Source organism: Manacus candei, unplaced genomic scaffold, assembly GCF_025592945.1.
Source record: "Manacus candei isolate 608988 ecotype Guabito, Panama unplaced genomic scaffold, ASM2559294v1 h1tg000037l, whole genome shotgun sequence".
NCBI lineage: Eukaryota > Metazoa > Chordata > Aves > Passeriformes > Pipridae > Manacus > Manacus candei.
Window position 1 is genome coordinate 13,934,349 of NW_026138085.1, and position 14,850 is coordinate 13,949,198.

Sequence of the window (14,850 nt, forward strand, 5' to 3'; positions counted from 1 at the left end):
GCACAGTGTTCAGACACAGCTCTGACTGACCTAATCAGCTCTGAAATAACTATTTCAATACTTACTATGTAGCATCTATAAAACCCATTTACACATATGGGAGTATCTGTAGAAGTACCTCAAGATCATGAGCTGAAGCATTACAACTCTGCTTCTGAAACCTCCTAACACATGTTGGTGACTTCTTTTGACCTCCCCTCCCTCCCCTTTACTTGATATTACTTATTACTGACAAACTGCTGCAGATCAGGAGATAGCCAGAAGGGGAAAGTAAACAATGTATAACCACACTTGATCAAGTGCAGAATTACTCAAATTTTTTGCTACTTTAATTGAAAACAGTGAATAAACTATACAAATTTAGATCTAACAAAGTGAGAAGTAACAAGATAATTGAAGTAACAAGATAACTGAAGTAACAAGATAATTGAAGTATGTTTTCCATTTATTGATGCAGTGCAGTATTACTCGTCAAATAAATTATTTTTGAACTGCTGAAAAGTAGCAGGATAGAAAGCAATGTATTCAGTTGCTCAAAGATTTTGTAAGAAAACAATAGTCCATATGAGGGACTTTCTTTTTCCCTTTCCCTCTCCAAACCCTCACACTTGAAGCTCATCCCAGACCATTCATTTGTAACCTTGTGCCTTTAACCTGGAAGCTCTCTTTCATGTAATCCAAAGTTTCATTTGAAAACGGGTTTCAATGACTTCCTCCACAAATATAGTTTCTTAAATTGACTGCTATGTCTTGAATTCCAAGTTAATTTAGGATCCTCCACAAATCCACTCCCCCAGCCACTTGCACTGTGGTTTTACAACACACGAAGCAGAACTAAGCTGGTCCTGCTGCAGTTCCTCCTCCCCAGGACCCCATATTTCCACTTCACTCTTGCATCAACACTGACTTTTGTCTGATAACAAAAGGAGCTGGTGAAGAGAATTAAACTGGTTAAGTGGGGAAGATGAAAAAAAATATATTTGAGGGAGCCTAGCTTCCTGTATTATTCCTGTACAGCAGAAATGTATGTGTGCATTTGCAGCTGTTTAAAGGACTGAAATCGGGACACCACCATAAGGGACACAAAATTTCTTGTCCCAGAGCAGGAAGCACAATCTGGCTTCCAGCTCCCCTCACCCATCCATCAGTTAAACAGTAACGCTGAACAAAGTCTGAAATCCCAACTGAAGGCAAAGTACACTTCTTTTTAGATAACTGAAAGTGATAGCATTTCTAGCAATGCATAGGTTAATCAGGTGCATTAACCTGTATTTAAAGGGTTAATTTCTACTGTTGAGCTTTATTAGAATTAACAGAAATTCTTTCAACTCCAAACAGTGACCCTCTCCAAAGGGAACAGAAGTACATCTCAAAAATAACTACTGTGCTTTGGAAAAAAAATGTTTAAGTGTCATCATAGTGTTGTATTTCAGTTTTTACTGCACAATTTCAGGTTTCCGCATTGCACTCAAAGACCCACCACCCATTTTTTAAACAACAGTGTTTCCAAAATGAATCAAGCTCACTTCTTTCACCTTCCTGTCACTGGTGGCATTTTACTTGGCAAGTTATGAATTTCTGTGGGAACTTACTTACATTTCAGCCTGATGTACAAGCAAATGAAGCAACAACCGTGTCCCTGGTCAGGATGACAAGATGCAACATCTGTCACCTCCTCACAAAAAAGCAACTTGAACAGGCTTATGACAAAAGTCAGTCCCTGCACAGTTTACACACTTGACTTGATGAGTCGAGTCAATGACTGTATTATTTATCCTCAGCCTGTGCCATGCCTGGGCAACAAACTAGAGAGTGATGTCAATACTGAAAAATGATGGAAAAACTATTCATAGGCAAGATATCAGGATGAGGAAAGGAAGAAAGTACCCAGCACATCCCAGCTAGACCTCAAGTGTCACGTGAAGTAAATTTAATGTACTTCAGCTAAATTCTTATTTAAAATTATTTGGGACCACCCCACCCTCCTAAGACATAAAACTTGAACTAGAGAATTAAATATTTTTTCTATATGCCTGACACTGTTCCTACAAAGCCTTCTAAATTTCATGTCATTTTATTTCTATCAATATCTTATTTAGAACACAGTAAACTGAAACTTTGCTTCTTTAAAAATAAATCTAAACGTACACCTACAGTTTTGGATTTCCCAGCTATTAGCAGGTATACACCATAATATGGAAGAATACTTGCATCCTGCTATGAAATATACCTTGTTACATAATATGTATTTCGCTACAATGTAGCATATAATATATATTTATACTACATGTATTTTATACAATATATACTTTGTTACAATGTATTATAACATATATATACAATAAATAAAAATATATCTTTTGCTACAATACACAACTGTACAAGTAGATAAACCAAAGTTCAGAAAAGCAGGTATGGGCCATCACCCAAAAGAAAAAAAAAACTGGAATTATTAAATCTGCCTCACAATAGAGGAAGCCACACTAAAATCACAAATATTTTGAGGCTGAATAAACAGAAACTTGAGGACTTGCCTATCCATTGAAATACAACCTTACATTTAACTTCATAGGCATGAACCACATTGTTCTATTGAAATATATACAAAGAAAACATCAGTGTTGCAAGAAACCACAGATTTATTTTTTTCCTACTATTATGCTACTTCTAGGTAAATATCAAGTCTGTTGTGCAAACACCTATTATTTGTGGACTATTGCAAACACTCTTGGCATTTTACTTGAAAAAGGCTGTTCAAGGTTTTTTTTTACAGTAAGCATTTAGTATTGAAAAAAACAAGGCCAAGAAAAATCCGAGAGGGAAATCAGCTAAAGGGTAACACCTGAATTTTTCAGAACACACGCTGTGAATTAAACATTTCCTTTTACCCGGTGTGGGGAGGGATGGCACGTACCAGCTGTGGGCACAGGAAGAACTGGAGCAGCACAAGAAGGACTCCTGAAACACTCCCCACCCCCAAGAGACTCAACTATAACATGTGGGAAAGTGTCAAGATCCCTTTAACCCAATTTATAGCTTAATGTTGGAATAATCTAAATTAAAAATACTAAAAAAAAAAGCTGTTGAGTCAACACTAAGTCAATTGATTCATTCCAAGTGCTTTTTCACTTGCTAAGATCACATTTTAGTGGCTGTTACCATATTAAGATTTAATGGCTTCATCAGGGACATAATGCTTCTCTGTCATATTTTGAGGACTTCTAAAACTATAATTTTATGTGACTGCCAATACGAACCCACAAGTTACCCTTCCTCTTTTTCAGACTTAAGATAATGCAGTGGGATGTGAACATGCATGACAACTATGTAATAAGAAATACAAGATACTGATTAGGTCAATACCCATTGGTTCACGTGAGTATATCTGCAATATTACTAACCAGAAAAGTTATTTGAATTTGCATATATAAGTTCTCCTAGAGAAAATTCAGAAGTTAACAAATGCTTTAATGTTCTTTCAAAAATCTATAAAGCTGTAAAAGTTCTGCAAGAATCCTTAATCTAGCCAAAGCTGACTAACATGAGGCAATGCTCCTGAAACTTAAGCAAACCATCCTGGTTCAGATCAATCCGGCCATAAATGTCTAAGGATTTATTTGCTGTCTTCAAATCAGGCAGACTCGATTAGACTAGAGAGCAGGGACTAGAACAGCCTTTAAATTTGTTTAAGTCCAAAACTCAGTCAGAATGTGTTAAATTTTGACCTGCAGGTATTTCAAATTTAATTAAGGTTACTTTGTCCCTCATAACTGCTTGTCCATGGAAATGCAAACTGGCTGGTTTCAAGGTGTGTGGCAGGGCTAGGGAGGATGCCATTTTCCAGACTTTTACTTCTCCTACCCAACCCCTACCTATCCCAATTTCCTACAGATGAGCAGCGGGTAGCCCAGTATTTTACTGCTGTACATGGAATCCTCTAAACCTTGAATGGTGTGAAAAACCAGTGCAAAGAACCAACTGTCACTTCCACGTTCAGTTGCCATAAACACCAATTTGGGTTCCAAAGAGAACTCTACAATGGTCAGGATACAAATGGCACAATTTAGCACAGAGGCTGTTGACTGCTCCATCCTCTAGACAGACCTACAAGACAGATCTGTTTTATCAGAATCATGGTAAAAACCTCAAATTCCCACCCCATACCACGCACAGCATCTAATTATTTGAAATCTGATGTCCAAGTGTTTTCAGTGTAGCAGAGACATGGTCCAGATGATTCGAACAGTTCTTAATTATCAGCAATTGTATGTAATTATGCCTATAGTAAAAGGCCGCTGTATACAAAACAAACACTAACACAAAACCAAATTGCAAAGCAAAGGCTGACCTTAACTGGTGCTCCTATAAACATGTTGGCTAACTAATGAGTACTACACAGCATTCAGCTTCTTGCACGTTCTATTTTAGTGTATTCTGAAATGCCAATACATTAAGAGATGTCAGATTCACTAATTACTTTAAGAATTTACTTGCATTACATAATTGCATGCTGTACGAGTAAGATGGAACCTAAAAGATCAGCTATAAAAGGAAGAGTGCTGTTGTAAAACATTTAGCTTAAAAATGTAGGCAGTAAGATCAGAGCTTAAAAGCTTTACCTACATGTCTTTAGAAAGCTGAGAATGGTCTTACACTCCAATATGTTCACCTAATACCAACTCACCCTGCACTGGGTGTGTCCAGACAATCACCTTTGACAATTTAGTTATGATTCTTCTCGATACAAGGAACACTGATTCTTGTTTAGAGTACTTAATGCAAAATTTCTTATCTGGTCCTCCTCAGTAAGCTATTCTAGATACTGACACATTCACCACCATGTTCCTTACCACATTTTTCTTCATGTCTGCAGAATGCTTACCACATTTCTGTTGTTTCATGGGTGAAAACATGAAGTCACCACACAAAACACTATTTCTTAGACTTACAACAGAACTATGGAGTAAGAGGTAACTCAGCTACTTTAAATGAAGTTCGGACATGAGCTCATTTTCAGCATTCCTGCTGTAGAACTGAACTAGAGCTTGACAAGAGATGTCAGCATCTAAATCCAAAAATCTTCACCTTCCTAAAATAAAAGTTCTAGATATCTAATTGCTTGTTAAGAGTTGCTAAACTAACTGAAGTTCAGGATGTTACAGAACTCATCATACAGTTTATGCTCTACCCATCTAGCCACATCCTGACAGAAGCAACCAAACTATTCATAGATTGTTTTCACTTCAAATTTAACCAACAAGCCTGAAAATGTTGTTCCACAACCACGCTCTTGCGCAGCAAAGCCAACGCAAGATTTCTTTCCTGTCCCCATGTTCCACTTCTGCACCTCTCCCTGTTTTGTTGATGCAGCTGTTTGTGAGACAATGGTGAAAACCAGCAAAGACACCCAGCTAAGAAAGTGGGGTTTATAGGTTGTGGGTTTGTTTTTTTCTCTAAATAACAAAGTATCACCACTCCAGCCACGTCACTGGGTGGTTTTCAGCATCATTCTGACAACGGTGGTACTGACACAGATTATGTGGAGTTAAAAGAGCAACCAAAGAAGCAGCTTTCCAAATTCTGCCACTGGAGAAAAGCCCTGACATACTACACCAGAAGAAACCGTGGGGTGATCTAACCCACTGGTCCCTGCACAGAGAGCACGACCATTGTTGCATGATCAGTTCTTGAGGTAGATATTAGATGATGCTCCTCATCAAAGCAGGAATCCTTCCTAATCTTAATTGTTCTTCACACTTGTTCCTAAAAACTCTCTTTAAAGTACTCTTTTTACAGATGAACTGCGATTAAGGCAGCACTGAAAATGCTCTTAGTCCACATGACCTTTGCTTGTCAGGCAAAGCTCTTCTGTTGGGTGAAAACTGTTAAAACTTGTATAAAAGAATATTTAAGAGTATTAACGGTCAGAGTTTGGCACAAAACACCTTAATACTTTTTATTATTTAGCCATTATGATGCCATGTCCTTGCTCTGACAGGTGATACACACCAGATGATGCACGCTCAAACCTGGTGGTATTTTAGTTAAGTTTCAAGCCTTCCTGTCTTTGTAGGTGTCAGTTCAATGTGGGTTTTGTTCTAAAAACCATATGAAAGATCTGTCTCTGGAGCACAGCCGGTGCTTGGAGTTTTTTTCTGATCCTTGACTCTGCAGACTGATCTGTGCAGAGAGATAATTTTGTGGAGTACCACGTAAGTCAGATCAACGTGCAGGATCCACATCTTACCCATCAAAATACTCCAAAATAGCTCAAGCAATAAAGCTGCACATGTTATTTGTAACATACAGGATAACAGATTATGGTATATTTATGGTCTCCTAACCATGGCAAGGTGCTGCACCCTTGCTAAGGAAAGGGGGAAGTTCAAAGGAGGCCTTGGAGATACTGGTATTCTACAATGGCACAGAAACTTTAGGAAGGTCTTCAGGTAGGGAGTCACTTCACTGGCAGGAAAAAGGTTGCATACCAGGAAAATGAACTAAGGCACACAAGAGAGCCATCCAAACATCCAGGCAGTGATCATAATGTCTAGCTGGCAGCCTCCATAACACAACTAACAGCCTTCTCAGTCTAAAAAAATTTAAATCAAATCAATCTTCTCCATTATAGCACAAACTGGAATCTTAACAGCAAGTACTTTAGTTCTAAAATAAACAATTGTATATATTTACTGCTCCTAGGCCCTCCTTGATTTATCCACTTGAAAAAAGGCCTCTGAGGCATTAACAAAAGGATTCATGTTGCAGCCTTACAAAAGGAAAAATTGAGTTGTTGCCAACCTTTTTCTTTCCAAATAAGCACCATCTTGGAGGTGTAATTAGTAACTAAAACTACATGTTAAGCATTTAAACAGCTTTTTCTAAGGGACCTGTCTAAGCATTTGTAAACTCTTCAAGACTTCAACTGCAGAAACAGCTCAGTGTAGAAACTGTGAGTGCAGGTCCCCAGGCTTATGCCAAGATTCCCTTGTTTAGTGGACTTCTACAACCCAATTTCAATGTAGGAACATAAATTATGTCACTTAATACAATGCTAATAATCTTGCAGGGTACTGTACAATAATCACACTTCCAAGTGTGAAGCACCAACACTTTAGAAGGAACAAAACAGATGAAACCCTGCAGTGACTCAGTTTGAGCAATTTATGCATAAAGCTTTCAAAATTACACCACAAAGAAGTCTAAATTTAGACTGGATTCAATAATGTCAGTATTTTGGCACCAAAAGCAGTGTAAAATCTAAATATATGGACTAAAAAACCCCAAATACGTTGCATGCAACAGGACAGGGATCTGCCTTGTGCCACTAGGGCTAAAATCCAGTGGTGGGGCCTGTAGAGAATATTCTTGTGGTGTTTTAAGGTCACTGGTAGCTTTTTAAAGCTCATCAAACACAACTGTAACCTTTGATACTATATATATCTCCTGGCAATAAAACCCCTATGGAAATAAGTGTCAATTCTTGTATATTCTTTCAATTCTAAAGACTGAAAGGCATCCTCATTGCTAAAGATTCTGTGTAGAATCTTTGCTTAATGCAGCCCCATTTGGGACAGGGATATAATGGTCAGACTGCACATCCACAATGTACAGCCAAAATGACAGGACAAAACCAGAAAATAAATTAAAACTCAAGAGTCTGTTAGCAAACCAGACTGGGGCCTCTGCAACAGGAGCTGCACAACTGGATGGAGGAATTCTGGTTCACCACCTGGACTCTTAGGCATGGTGGTGAGCCAAACAATAATGGTAAAATATACCAAGAAAAATACTTAGTTTTTTGGTGATATATTAACAAGGCCATTTTTATTTTACTGCCATGCTTTTAAAAAAACAGACACTTTCGTTCATGTGTTGGGAAAGGTTTTTTAGTTTGCTCAATCCTGGGAGCATTTGACCCCATTTTAAAGACAGTGGTTTCCATCATGAACATTGCACTTGCTTAAAAGAATGTCTTCCCAAGATCTAGTACAGCCCTATCTTAATGATTTTTACCTTGAAAGGTACCGTGCTCATTCAATTTGTGACCCGCCATAACATGTTTTCAAGTCTTCATAATACAAAACGTCAGAAGTATTTACCTGCCCATGCAGTTTTACAGTCACATCTATCTTTATATTTCAGTTCTTCCTCTAAAATTCAAGCACAGTAAACAGCCTGAACACACTGAGACTGTATTCAGAGTTCAACTTCAAAATGCAAAGAGAAAAGGGATGCATGGTAGTGTCCTTTTTACACATGGGCTGATCCAAGTGGTTCAGGTGAAAAGTGAACAAAGAGTTAATCCAAAGCGAAGGGCTCCATTTCAGTAATAGCATGAATAAACCCCCACAGAAGGCTCCATTGCTAGCAGCAAACTCCACAGAGTCCAGATGAACCAGCAGGAAGAACAGAGGGCGGATAATCCTGTAAAATTACCCCAGTGGAAATGTTGATAAATTCCCAATTACGAGACCTGCTCTAGAATGAAAAAAAATGCGAGATACAATACAATTACCAGTCAACACTTGCACATCTTTGTATTTAAGCCAGACAAATACCACAGGTATTTCTTAATCCCTTGAATTTTGAATTAGTTACCCACTGTGGTGAAATCTAGATTAAGAAAATAAGCCCCAGAAATCAAATGAAAAAACAGATGATCTGCAACTCTAGCTACAAAGCAAATACCCATCTGTGAAGTTATATTTTCAGCCATACAATTTTCTACGCATTTGTGGAAATACAGAGAGCTGTATTTAAAAAAAAAAAATTCAAAATAAACAAACAAAAAACCCTGCCTACAAAAACCAACAAAACCTTTAGTTTACTGTATTTGTTTTAAATGTCTGTTTATATATATTGGAAAAAGTAAAGTATGAAAGAATTACTGAATCGGTTAGGTTGGAGAAGACCTCTGAGATCATCGAGGCCAACCCAGGGCTATAACCTAGCAGGTTTCACGTGAATTTTAAATGTTCGTGGAAAAACTGCTGGTAAAATACGTGTTCACCATCCACATCAAGACAGAGACAGGTGCATAGATATCTCCTTTTCTAAAGCCTTGTCTGATCCCAGGCTTATCGCACTCCATAAAATTCTGGATGAGGAAGCGAACGCCACGACAGGCCGTGGGGGTGCGGGAGCTCCCCGTCGCCCGCTCCCGTTCCGCCGTCAGCCCAGGCGTTCATCCCTGTGCAGCCGAACCTAGGCAGAGACCCCGCTAGCACCCAGCCCGTTTATGGAAAGACGACCACTCCAAATCCCAATCCTGGTCCCGCCGCCCCCCCCCCCCCAATTCCCTCTGTTTATCCCCTGCATGCGCCCGTCCCGCGGCCTCGCGCGCCCGCCCCCCGCGCGCTCCCATTGGCCGCCGCCGCTGCCACTCACGGCCCCCGCGCTACCTCATTGGCCGCCTCCGCTGTCAGTCACGGCTCCCCCCCGCCCGCCCCGCCGCTCCCTCCGCCGGAACGAGCGAGCGCCGCTGCGGCCCCGGCGCCAGCGCGGCCGCGGCTCCCGCTGCCGGCGGGGCGGGGAGGGGAGGGCCGGGCCGGCAGGGACCGGCGGCTGCCGCGGCTCCTTCCGGAGCAGGCGAGGCGCTCCGCCGCTGACAGGCAGCGCTGGCTGCCGCCCCTCGGTGCGCGCCCAGCCAGGCGGAGCGGCCTCCCCTCCGGCGGGGGAGGCAGCGGCGCGGGGCGCCGCGCGCGCGGAGGGGTGGACGGGCAGTGCTCTCCCCCCCCACCCCCGATTGATGTCATTTCCCTCTCTTGCCTTTTGTTTTAATTATTTTAAACTCGATCGCACGGTGAGGGGAAAAAAACCCACCACAACAACAACAAAAAAAAACCCCGATACCAAAACAACGGCAATAATAATAACAACAACAACAAAACAACACACAAAAAAAATCCCCACCAAAAAAAAAACCAACTCCCCCTCAAAAAAAAAAAATAAAACAAAAAACCACCGAAAAACTTCAGGCTCGCAGATGCCATTATACTAATTTCTCTTAATTGCCTCCCCGATGCAAACACAGCCGGGCTCCTGCGCGGCGCCGCCCGGCCCGGCTCCCTCCCTCCCTCCCTCGCTCCGTCCCTCCCGCTCGCCGGTGGGCGCTCGCCGGGCCCGGGCCGGGGGTGCGCAGCCCCTTCGCCGCCGCCCCCCGTTCCAACGCCGCCGTTCCCCGCCGCCCCCCCGGGGCGCGGAGCCTCCGCCGGGCGGTCCCGCAGCCGCGGCTGCCCAGGCCCAGCTCCCCCCGGTCCGGAGCCCCCCCCACGCCCAGAGGGGGCCTCTCCCCCCCATGACACCCCCGAACGACCCGGGGGGCTCCCCCACACTGAACTCCGATGGGGGGGTCCCCTCGCCGCGGTACCGCCGCTCGCCCCTCACACACACACACACACACACACACACACACACACACACACACACACACACACACACAGCGCACCCCCCCCGCGGTGCTGCCCCCCCGGGCTGAGCCCCCTCCCCTCCGGGCCGGGCGCCGGGGCCGCCCCTACCTGTGGCTGCAGCATCCCCGTCCCCCCGCCGCCCTCGCTCCGCCGCCTGCCTGGCTCTTTGTTTCCTGCCGCGGGCCGGACGGGAGAGCGGCTCCCCCCCGCCTCCTCCTCACACTCATTGAAAGCAAACAAGCATCATGGCGGCGCTGGCGGCGGCGGCGGCTGCGGGCGGGCCGGCCCCCCTCCTCCTCCTCCTCCTCCTTCCTCTCCCTCTCCTCCTCCTCCTCTCCCTCTCTCCGCCCCGCCTGCCCAGGCCGCCCGCACTGCGCGGCCGCGGAGAGGAGCGCGGGGAGGGGGCGCAGCAGCGCCCAGGAGGGGTGGGGGGGAACGAGGAGGGAGGAGTTTGGGGGGGATTTTGGGGTACGGCCTCGGGAACCGGGGAAAGGGGGAGGGAAGTGGGTGAAAGTAACGTCACGAAGCCGGTGCAAGCGGTGTATGGCAGGGAAAGGGTTCCGAGCAGGAGCGAATGGAAATAGCCGCTTGTTTGGAAAAGAACTTTTAAAAATTCTCCTGCAAAAGCCCAAATCGGGAGCTCAGCCTTGCGGTGGATGAGCTCAGGCACGGTGCGGGTAGTGGGCCTGGATGCATTTTAGGAAAGGGAATATATTTTCTACGTTTGTGTCTTTCCTGGTAAGCCAGGGCCTCGGATCCTCTGCTGTGACATTTTCAGAAACAATGTTTACCGTGAAATGTCCCCCAGAATTGCCCAGCAGCACCTTTCTGAAACTCAGGTTGTGGCTCGTGTAATGTTCCTTTGAACAGATTAATGGATGCAAACAAAGATATTTAGAAAAATAAAGCATGTTCTCGTTAAATGTTGTTAGTACTGTCCCTGTGCAATAAGACTTAACAGTATGATGAGAGATGCTAAGGGAAATGGTGGCAAAGTGCCATCCGTGGTGTAGCGTTAGCGTAAATCATAAATAATGACTTCCAAATCAAGGATTTCCTCAGTTTTTCAGAGAGTTAAAATGTTCAAGCATTGGTGATGCAGCAGCAAATAAGCACTTGATGCACACCACCTCATCCAAAGGAATAGTAAAGAAAAAGGCATTGTCCCACATATAGAACCCTGTTTCTGGTCTGGGAAAGCTGAGTAAGAATTGAAGGCTCCTCTACTTAGGTATAACTGGATATGTAGCTGGAAATAAGTGGCACTTACACTGTTGTGCAAACAAGGCATTCTCTTTTAACAAAATTCCAGGGAGAATGGTACCTGGTCGAGTTTCTGAGAAACACCACCACAAACCAGCAAGGGCAGTGCTTTGAAAAACATGACCCTGGCCTGCTGCAGACCAAACCCGCTCACACAAACGTTGAGCCCTTTGACACTTTTTTGGAAATAATCCTGCTATACTTCAGATTTCTGTTCAGCCTTATCAGATCATGTATCTGAAATACTCTCAGATGATAAACTATCTCCTCGCCGCATGGTGCAGTCCTGTGCTGGAGATACCCGAGCCTGCTCCATTACGGATGTGCACAGGCTCTGGCAGAATATCCTATCTGCTTCCCGGGCTTGGCTGGCTCTGGAGAGCTGACAGTCATTCAGAACTAACTCGAGTAGCTCTACATGTCATTCTCCTGCACTGCATGTCTTTTCTTTCCGATAAGCAGCTGTCCTGCACATTCTTCAGTTAATACTTTCTGGGTCAGATATGGCTTCAATAGACTATATCGTTTTGCCCAGAGCTAATTCTCCAAAAGCAGTAGGAAAGTCTTTGAATACGTTGCAGGATTTTCCAGGAATTGCTGCTCAGCAAAGAAAATTTAGTTGATCATAAGTCTCTCGAAAAACGCTTGCAGGGAAACTTCATTCCTCAGGGATGGATGCTGGGGTAATATTACATTAGACATGGAAAGGTCTACTGGCAAGGGCCTTCATTGCTGCAAGTGGAGAACAAATGGCAGAAAATACTGTAATTCTCAAATAACTGAGATAAGCAAAAAAGAGCATTAGGGGAAATAATTTTAAAGCAATTAAAAATAATTCTGTATTATTGCCTGTTACTCAGAGTAACAGGAGGTCACAGCAGTTTGGCAGATTTCAAGTTAATGAACTTTGTGATAACGCTACAAGTTGTTTATAAAAAACCAGCAATATTGAAGAGCCTAAAGTTATGGCCTTTTATGTCAACAATTCTTCTTTGAACTGCCAGCTTACGGGGTTTGAAACAACAGAATGAAGTAAAAACAGGTATGTGGGGGTTTTTTTTAGAAACTGTTATGTTCTACTGAATTTCCTGTGCAGAAGTGCTGCTGCTCATCTGTACATGTGATTAACTTTTGCTCCCTGAAAGTGTTATCAGCCCTGTAACCAGGCAAACAGCAGAGCAGATGGCCAGTGCCAGTATCGGTGTTTCTGGTCTGGGTGTTTAATGAGATCTGAGAGCGTAACATGAGCCTCTTTCATTTTGTCTGCCTCGCATGGCAGATATACTCGGTGCAAGTGCTCTTGTTGCTCAAGGTCACAGATTCATCAATCAAAAGAGAGCCCTTCCCATTAATCTTTTACCTGCCCATGATAGTTTCCATACGTCTCAGGAGCTGCCACGTCGCATGGAACGCCGTAGTCCCGAGTTTGGGACAGCACTGCTGTGAAAGACAGCCAGGTTAGAGCAGAAATTAGTCACTTTTTAAAACACAATGTTAAGGTTACCGTACCCTGAGCATAAGTTTTCATTCATTAACCCTAAAAAGAAAAGCCTTTCTGTGCTGTGCAATAGGCCTTCAGTTGGGCCAAATCTCACTTGTGGCACACAATCACATGTCCCACATGATGAAGGTGAATGTCCTACAACGTTTCTGACCTTACAGCTGGAGATAGAAGTATGTGCTGTGAGTAGTTTAAAGACTTTTAGCATCCCCACCATCTCCTCTGTTGCACACATCCAAGGCTCAAGTTGTGTCTGGGAGGCCTCAGGGAGGGCCACTTGGTCCATCTCACCAACACTTACAGCTGGTTCGAGGTCCTGGTGCCTCTGTGCACTGACAGAGGGATGTGAAACTTGTGGTAGAGAGTTATCTTTGTGGCTGAGCTATGATGCTTTCTGCTTTGTTTAAATTGCCAAATTTGGTGAAGTTATAATCTTAAAATATCTATGTACAGTTGCACAGTAGAGGCTTGTTTGACTTCTAAGTTCTTTGTAGTAAAAGACATATCTTCATCCTGCATGGCTCGTACATCATCACCCCAGAGAAGAGGCATAGAGGTGTCATGGCTTATGGAAGCTCATGTGTCTGGGGTCACAAAAGAGGTGGCCAAGGAAAGGCTCAGTCCTCTCTGCTCCCCCCCTTCTGTGCCCAAGAAATGTGACAAAACCAAAGTAACTGGAGGCAGGAAATGAATCGAGCAGAGTTATGGTAAAGTAAGGGAGATAATGAGAGGGAAAGAAGGGAGTAACTGGGAGAAGAAGGAGAGGGATCCCGAATAGGAGGGCAGAGCTTAATTATGGTCTACATTTTTAGTCTATGTAGGTAGAGAGACAGGAAACTGCAGGATAGCTTCCATGGCAGTTGAGATCAGTGGGATAACTGCTCTGAACGCGGGATATGCCTAAAATGACAGGTACTCTGAAAAATGAGGACTTGGAGCACTCATATTGTGCTTCTGAAATCATTGCATTTTTAATGATTTCAGCCTTAAGTTTTATGGCCTGTTCTCCATCTACAGAGTGAATGTAAGAGCATCTTCTGTCACAGCTGGATAGTAAAGATAAATCTTTGATGTTTATTGAGCATTAAAACTACAGTGAAAGCTCCATACAGAAAGCATTGAGGCAATTAATATTCCTGCTTTCCTCTGCATGGAATGGAGTTCAGTGGTTTCCAGAAGACTTGTATGTAAAAAGGTAATTGAAAACTCCCCTTATGCATATCCACAACAGAGATGAATTCAGGAATTTTAATCCTGGAATGGCACGATTTGTAGGTAAGGGCTTTGCAGCCTTAGAACTACTTTAATATCCATTGTTAGACAAAAGTAGACTAAGTGCTTAAAAAGAAACTGAATAAGATCAAAAGCTTTCTTTCTAGAAATAACTGCATTTTAGTAGGAAGACTTCCATAGCGAGAGAAGAGTTTCTAACTCCTTTTTGCCAGGGATGGATGCTACTATTTAACACTGCCGCCACCTGAGATGCTTGTATACCATGTTTAGATGACTCTTCTAATTATTTAGATATTTGATCTGTTATCAGGACTGTAGCAGTTTAAAATGAATCTTGTTCTCTACCTCAAGTTTCCAGGTTTGTGGAGCATTTATTCATTAATATATTCTAGTGTGTGCATTTGTGCTATGCTATAGCAGTGAAGTAACAGATCTGAGAAT

The 14,850-nt window shown here is 43.1% G+C and overlaps 1 protein-coding gene and 1 long non-coding RNA gene across 5 annotated transcripts in view; both read right to left on the minus strand.

The window, feature by feature from the left end:
* CNOT6 (CCR4-NOT transcription complex subunit 6) overlaps nt 1-10,682 on the minus strand; it is a 33,595-nt gene extending 22,913 nt beyond the window's left edge. Inside the window, exons 1-2 of one of the 4 annotated variants that reach the window (XM_051793470.1) lie at nt 10,521-10,681; nt 8,103-8,427 (exon numbers count right to left, since the gene is read on the minus strand). The gene's annotated coding sequence lies outside the window, so the exon portion shown is untranslated. Of the gene's footprint in view, nt 1-8,102; nt 9,271-10,520 lie in introns of those variants that run through there. The other 3 variants (XM_051793472.1, XM_051793468.1, XM_051793469.1) reach the window with 3 other exon arrangements.
* Nucleotides 10,683-11,832: 1,150 nt separating this feature from the next.
* LOC127473703 (uncharacterized) lies at nt 11,833-13,567 on the minus strand. Its single transcript, XR_007905559.1, has 3 exons — nt 13,478-13,567; nt 13,036-13,115; nt 11,833-12,407 (listed from the first exon to the last, which is right to left on the minus strand). It is a non-coding gene; the product is annotated as an uncharacterized LOC127473703 (long non-coding RNA).
* Between the last annotated feature and the right edge of the window lie 1,283 nt (nt 13,568-14,850).